Source organism: Lissotriton vulgaris, unplaced genomic scaffold (genome assembly GCF_964263255.1).
Source record: "Lissotriton vulgaris unplaced genomic scaffold, aLisVul1.2 SCAFFOLD_211, whole genome shotgun sequence".
Taxonomy (NCBI): domain Eukaryota; kingdom Metazoa; phylum Chordata; class Amphibia; order Caudata; family Salamandridae; genus Lissotriton; species Lissotriton vulgaris.
In genome coordinates this window covers 1,452,743-1,460,209 of record NW_028251874.1, presented here as the reverse complement: position 1 = coordinate 1,460,209, position 7,467 = coordinate 1,452,743, and positions in this window count along the sequence as shown.

Below are 7,467 nucleotides of genomic sequence, written 5' to 3'. Positions count from 1 at the left end.
TCATGCAAAACAGGGTCATTCCTTTCCAGTAAATGAATAGTCCAGCTGGACGCATTCCCTCCCATATAGGACATCATGAAAGCAGTTTTGGAAGCTTCATCCTGAAAGACCATAGGTTTACATAGGAAATGCAGACGGCATTGATTCAAAAATGTCTCAAATTTTCGCGGGTCTCCTTAAAACCTTTCGGGGGGAGCTAGGGGTATCCCATGGTTTTGGATTATATGGACAGTGGGAGTGGTCTCGGTAGAAGTGGATGGGGCTGCCAGCGAACCCCCTGTTTGGAAGGAAGGAGGCGGCTGCAGAGTGGCCGGCCTAATCAATGGTTTCACCACCGGCTCTCTCTGGGCAAGGTCTGACACGTCTTTGCGTAAATCAGAGACTTCTTTATATAAAGCCTGGTTCTCCACACGGGAGTTTTGAACCTCTTGTTGAAGTCCTATAAGCTCTCCAACAAGGAAGTGAGAATAGCATTAGTATCCATCGTCTAGGCTGGGCTGTACTCTTGGGCTTGTCAATCTGTCGGGATTGAGAGCAGCGCAAGAATACGCAAGCGCCACTAAACTTACTCTGATGGCCAGCAGAGACGATAGACAATAGTCCTTCCAACTCCGCACCACACAAACCCCAACAATGGAATCTACCCACTGTTCGAGCCTGTACGGATAGGGGCCGGGAGGTAGATTGGCATCGGGGGAAGGGTACTTCTGGTATCGTCTGGTCGTTACACCATGAGGTTACTGGTACTGGGACACTGCAGGTAGAGGAGGGGACAGAGAGCAAGAGATTAATACCGCAAAGGTAACTATGTGAACCGTGAATCCCCCCTTGGATTCCACACTCACCAGTTTATCCACCCCATGTATCCTAGAAGGAATCCAAGCATATGCACAGCACACTAGTGAAAAGGTTGCCAGAAGTACGGAGAAGTTAACTTCACTCCTCTACCTACCACAGCAGTAGGCAACAATTTAGATCTAGAGGACTACGAATACCAAGCGTTTAAGCGCCACGCTTGTAAGAACCACAATACTCCTTGTGGAACGGTGTAGCCCAAGTATCAGGTAGAGTCAGCAACCACTGACAGAGAACACAGAACTTCCCCGAAATATAAACAAGAAATGGCGGCAGCCATTGGTACCGCTTCAAACAGTGGAAGTATACAAAAGAACAGGAGGCGAGCCCGCACTCCTCAGGGATACTTGCACGGCAGAATATGGCTTGTAACAAGGACTCTCCTGGATTCTTGACCACGCTGGCTCTTCATCGGCGTTGATTGCTCCAACGTCGACTGACCACGCTGGCTCTTCCTCGGCGTCCTGCAGATCAGAGGACTGACCACGCAGGCTTTTCCTCAGCGTCGTGCAGAACAGGACAAATGACCATGCAGGCTTTTCCTCAGCGTCGTCCTCAAGAATACCACTCGAAGAGAGAATACTCAACTGCTATGAGCAAATACGGAACACGATTGACAAGCCCCGTTGTGTTCCGGAGGTGGAGCTTATATAAGGTCCTCCCATTGAGCCAACCCCCAGCGCCGGATGGCCTTCTGGGACTTGTAGTATTTCCGCAAGGGACTGTCAATACGGAATCTTTTACATTTGGCCGTGTCGATGGTAGCGATCGCTACATTTAGTGACATCCAGACCAGCCCATTGCCATTCTGCCTCTTGACAATGAGACAGCCTGACTTAATGTGCATCGTGTCAAGCTGCTTAGATGTATGCAAAGGCTTTAACTACAGCCTTTGATGTGCCCTTGTGGCGGAGACTGAGACAGCCACTACAAAAACACCCCACCAATGGGCCTCAACCACAGGCCCATCGGCCGATAACTTAATTGTCCGCCTTGCCAATCCGTGGCTGGCCATTCCAGACAAACCAGCCCCAGTTTGCTATCTGCCAATTCATTCTAAAGATGTGTAAATGTCACCCTCTAGAGCATTTCAGCTAAGTCACTGTGGAATCAGATAGTCCTTTCTGAAAAAGGCGATGCACCAAAGTGCATTCGGCAAGGCGACTGCTCCCTTCACCTCCCTCTTTATGATATTCTCAGCCCATTCAGGAATACAAATTAGGAGCTAAAGATAAATACATACTGTATTCATCCTATCCATTGGAAACTTTGCAAATCATAATTATTCAAATAATCATAATCTTTATAAAGTAACTATTTTAATGAATGGCTCAGTGATTATGCAAGTTAAACAGCGAGTGGTGAAAGAATGAGAAATGGAGTGAATGCATGAGTGAATAGGCAAGTGAATGGATTTGTGGGTTTTTGAATGAGCATATGACTGACTATCAAAGCGAGTAAGGAAATGAACAAGTGAGAACATAAGTGGTAGAAAAGACGTTGGGGTGTTCTGTTTCTGCAATGCAACTATTTCACTTCACCATAGAGAAAGGCTTAAGGCCATGTAATGGTAGATACCCCTCAGATCTTAAATGTTCAAATACCTTCTCGAGGGTTTATTCCTCATCCCGTATAGATTATATCATGATATGTGTAGCCCATTGGGCCTATGTACAGGACTTTAAAGTTGACGAAGTAAGAGAAAGTGACCATTTCTCACTGTGTTTAGATCTCACAGGAAAATTGTTTCTGTCACCTTCATCTATACAATCTGAACGGAGTATTTATTTATTTATTTAAACTTTTACCGCGCACAGCTACCCACAGTGGGTTTCCCGGCGCTAGGGACAGACTGGAGAAGAAGATATCAGATAGCCAGCATACAGGAACCAACTACTTATGTGAACAACAGCGTTTTCAGTGCTCTGCGAAAACGAAGAAGACTGGTCTCTAATTTAAGGGCAGTGGGCAGGGCATTCCAATATTTGGGACCAAGATAGGAGAAGGAACGTCCCCCCATCCTTGCCAGCTTAAATCTTGGTATAGAGAAATTGCCAATTTCCGAGGATCGTAAGGTACGTTTGGGCCTGTAAAGTTGCACCAGTTTTTGTAAGTAAGTAGGTGCAATGCCTTGCTTGATCCTAAACATGTAGCATAATGCCTTGAACTTTATGCGGCTGGAGATCTTCAACCAATGAAGATCATGCAAGGCAGATAATGCAGAAGTTCTTCTAGGGACATTCTTCAAGAGTCGCGCGGCTGCATTTTGTACAACCTGCAATACTTTAACAGTGGCTACATCAGCACCCAAATATAGTATGTTGCTATAGTCCAGGCGAGATGTTATCAATGCCTGGACAACCGTTCTACGGGAAGGAATGGGAAGCATCCATAAGATCTTTTGTAGCCACCTGAGAGTAGAAAAACAGGTTGCTGCGACCTTAGTGGCCTGCTGCTTCATTGTTAACTTGTCGTCAATTTGAACGCCCAAGTTACGTACAGCATGTGTGGGTACAGGAAGTGCACCCATCTCATTTGGCCAATGCTGAGGGCCCCAGAGGTTCTTATTTTTCCCCAGAATGACCACCTCTGTCTTCTCCCCATTCAGTTTGAGACAGTTCCTCTGCATCCAGTCCGCCACAAGAATGAGGCCCGACTTTAGTGCAGAGGGGTTATTCTCGTCTCGCCCCGATAGGGAGAAGACGATCTGGGTGTCATCAGCGTAAGAGAACAGGGTCAGCCCCGCCTGCTCTACGATGTTAGCCAAGGGTTTTACATAAAGATTGAATAATAGGGGGCTGAGTATGGACCCCTGGGGGACACCCCGCGCTGAGGAACAGACCGCTGATGCCGCCTTAGGGGAGAAAACTTGAAAGGTTCGCTCGCCAAGAAAGGAGGCCACCCAGGCTAAGGCCCTACCAATCACGCCGAGTGACCGCAGAGAGTCAAGAAGGATGGAATGTGACACGGTGTCGAAAGCTGCGCTCAAATCCAACAGGATGAGCGCCATAGTTTCACCCTGGTCGACACCGTGTCGGAGACTCTCTGTCACCCCAAGAAGGTCTGTCAAGGTCGAGTGGCAGGACCGAAAACCCGACTGGGAGGAATGTAAGAAACCAGAACTTTCCACCAGTTCAGTGAGCTGGGTATTAATGTGTCTCTCTAACACTTTAGAGAAGATGGGTAGCAGGGATATTGGACGAAAGTTGGCAAGATTCGAGATATCAGCACCAGACTTTTTTAACAAGGGCACTACCATAGCGTGTTTCCATGGCTGGGGTACATATGCCTCAGTAAGTGAGGCGTTTAACAATTCAACAAAAATCTGATGGGTGGAGGGATCTAATTGTTTGAGTATTTTAGCCGGAAGTGCATCGCACGGAGAGCCAGAGCGCACACTATTTAGACCAGAAGAAAAGGAACTATTGTCTAATGGCTGCCATACAGAGAGTTTGGCAACGTTGTCAACATTAGCAGATGACTGCACAGCGCCAGATGCAAAAGGTGTTACCATCGGTGGCGGGCTAAAAAGATCATAGATCAAGTCGACTTTTTTAACAAAAAAGTCAGCTAAGGATTGGCATTGAACCTTGTCAAGCGCGGGAGGCGTAGGAATAGAGTCCGCTCCTGTCCGTTTTTTTGCAACTGAAAAGAGCACCTTAGGGCAGTTTTGTGCATCTGAAACTATTTTTTTAGTATAGTCTGCTCTGGCTGGTTTGCAGCTGTTATGATAGCCCTTCAGAGCTTCTCTGTAAGCTACTTTGCGTGTAGGAGAATAATTGCGCCTCCATTTCCTTTCTAAAATCTTACATTGAGTGCGAAGGCACTTAAGCTTGTCGGAAAACCAAGGTGCAGGTGGATGATGAGGCATAGTTTTCTTATATGTCAAGGGAAGCGTGGAATCAACAGCATTATTTAACCACTGACCAACTACACAATTTAGTGCAGAGATAGATAGGTCGGTGTTAGGAAGTGTCCTTAATAATTGTTTATTAAGTTCTGGCATGTTAATTTTCCCCCAACTTCGTGTCCGTTTATCTATTTTCTTTCCGATCTGTAATGCTGTCCTGGTAATATCCAATGAAAAAGGAACAGCAAAGTGGTCAGACCATTCTATTGGGCGTGCTTTCTGAGAGCAGTCCAGCTGTAGATTTGACAGAATGAGATCTAATAAACGACCAGCATGGTGTGTAGGGGCAGAGTTCAAGAGTTGAATGTTAAAAACCTCGAGAGTAGAAATAAGCTGTTTGGTGGACGTACTGTCGGAATCTTCAAGATGGATATTTAGGTCCCCAAGAATCGAAAAGTTGGCTGCTCTAAGCAGCAAGGGGGCCAGGAAATCTGGCAAAGAAGAAACCCAGGGATTAGCATTCCCAGGAGGGCGATAGATTAATAGACCTGTCATTGTGAACTGAGGGTTAATAGTTAGCCTAAATATTATACTGCCCTTAGTGAGTAACAACAGGAGGGCAGTAAAATGTCCATCTATACTGGAACAAGTAGGACCCCTCACTTATATATATCTAATATCTTTAGTGACCGTTTAACTTCTTTTTGAGTCATGTCCTGAAAATATACCTATAACACAGATCCATCAGAAGTTGGTGGAAAATATAAAACCATACCTAACTAAATTCCAGACTGGGAAGACTAATCATAGGAGTAAAGTTGTCCAGTCCATGGTTTAACAAAGAATGTGTAGTGGTCAAACAACGCATTATTAGGACCGTACAAACCAAAGAGATAGTCATGATTAGACATGAAAGAAATGCATGAAATAAATCTTTGAAAATAGCCCGTAGAAATTGGGAAGATGATAGTTGGGAGAACCTGATAACAGCTTCAAAGAACGGTGACCAGTCCTTGTTCTGGCGGATTATAGCCCATGGTACTACAATAAGTAATCCGGTCGAAGACTACAATTTAGATCCTTGCACATGGTAAAGACATTTTGCTAATTTATATGCCCCCCCCCCCCCCAATTGCGACGGTCAGAGATTAAACAGGTAGTATTGAGGGGCTCTTGACCTCAAATGAGATTGTACCATTACACTTCAGCATAGAAGATACCACACTTGCCATAGCTGCCATTAAGTCATCTTAAGCCCCAGGCCCTGATAAGATACCAGGGGATCTTTTTAAACATGCACCAAAGGTGTGGGCTCCATCTATAAATCTCTTATGCAATGCAATTGCTAGGGGGCAACCCATTCCAGAATCTTGGAAGGGCACGGAGATCGTCCCGATTCACAAGAAAGGTATTAGGGATGACCTATAATTCTGAAAGATATAATGCAAAAGGTTTATGGCAAGCAAATCTTAGACATGCTAAATGACTGGATGAATGAAAAGGATGTACTTTCTCCATGCCCAGTGGGTTTTAGAAGGAAAACCAGTACGATAGATCAAGTGTTTAGGCTTGTAACTATAGCCTGGAAATATACAAAGTTGAGATCTGGCCATTTATATGTGGCCTTTATCGACTTAAAGGCTGCATTTGATTCAATCCCATGAGGTTTATTATGGACACATTTGTTGCAGCAGGGGGTATCAAAGGATTATCTTAGTCCAACTGATAATGCTTCATGAGGGAAATTTTGCAAAAGTCCATTGAGGCAAAGGGGGGGAACTCACAGCCGAAACACCAGTTAAGAGAGATGTGCGCCAGGGCGGTGTCCTGGCGCCAACCCTCTTTCTTTTATATGTTAACGATATGGTCCAGTTCCTCCAAAAATCCCAACATGATTCCCCAAAACTTGGAGGGACTCACATCTGTGTGTTAACATTTGCAGATGAAACAATCTTGTTGTCCCAAACCCCAAGGGGCCTGCAAAATCTTTTAAATACGCTTAATGAATACCGTAAGTCAAAAGGTTTTTAAATAAACCCAGTTATAACTAAATATATGTCCATAAGGCCCCTAAAGTATTTCAAAAACAATATAGTGCTGAATGGAGTGACTCTGGAGCATGTTTCTAGTTTCGTTTATCTTGGGGTAACCATTGACTCAAAACTCTCATGGAACCCACAGATAAAGAAATCAAAATCTATCTTATTGCAAAACTCAGCACCAGTTATAAAGAAATCATATGTGACTATGACAAAGGCTGTCACTCCAGCTTTGGAACTTTATGAGTCTAGAGCCCAAACTGCTGCATTGTATTGTTCAGAGTTGTGGGTTGGGGAAACCCTCTCCCCTTTAATTGTGGGGGAAAATAAGGTCTTAAGAAGGTTTGTGGCCATTCCCCAAAATACCCCTGTGATCCCTTTAATGTATGCCCTTGGTATAAAACGACTCGAAAATAAGGCGATTTGGATGACTCTGTCATACTGTGGTATCGGTTATCAGTAGGCCTAGTTACGCCGCTAACAACTCTCAATACCTCAGAATAGAAGTTGGCACGGAAACTGGAATAGAAAAAACAAGTTTATTAAGACCTCATGGGGTGGTACTACATTCAGACAATACCCTTCGCCAATGTATGAAGTAGCACCTTGAACGGAACGCACAGGGTCCGTTTAAACCCACACAGGGGCTCGGAAAATAGGCGGCACAAACACAAGACGAATTTATGTACATATAAGGGCATTTCAGGGCACATTCAACAAGTG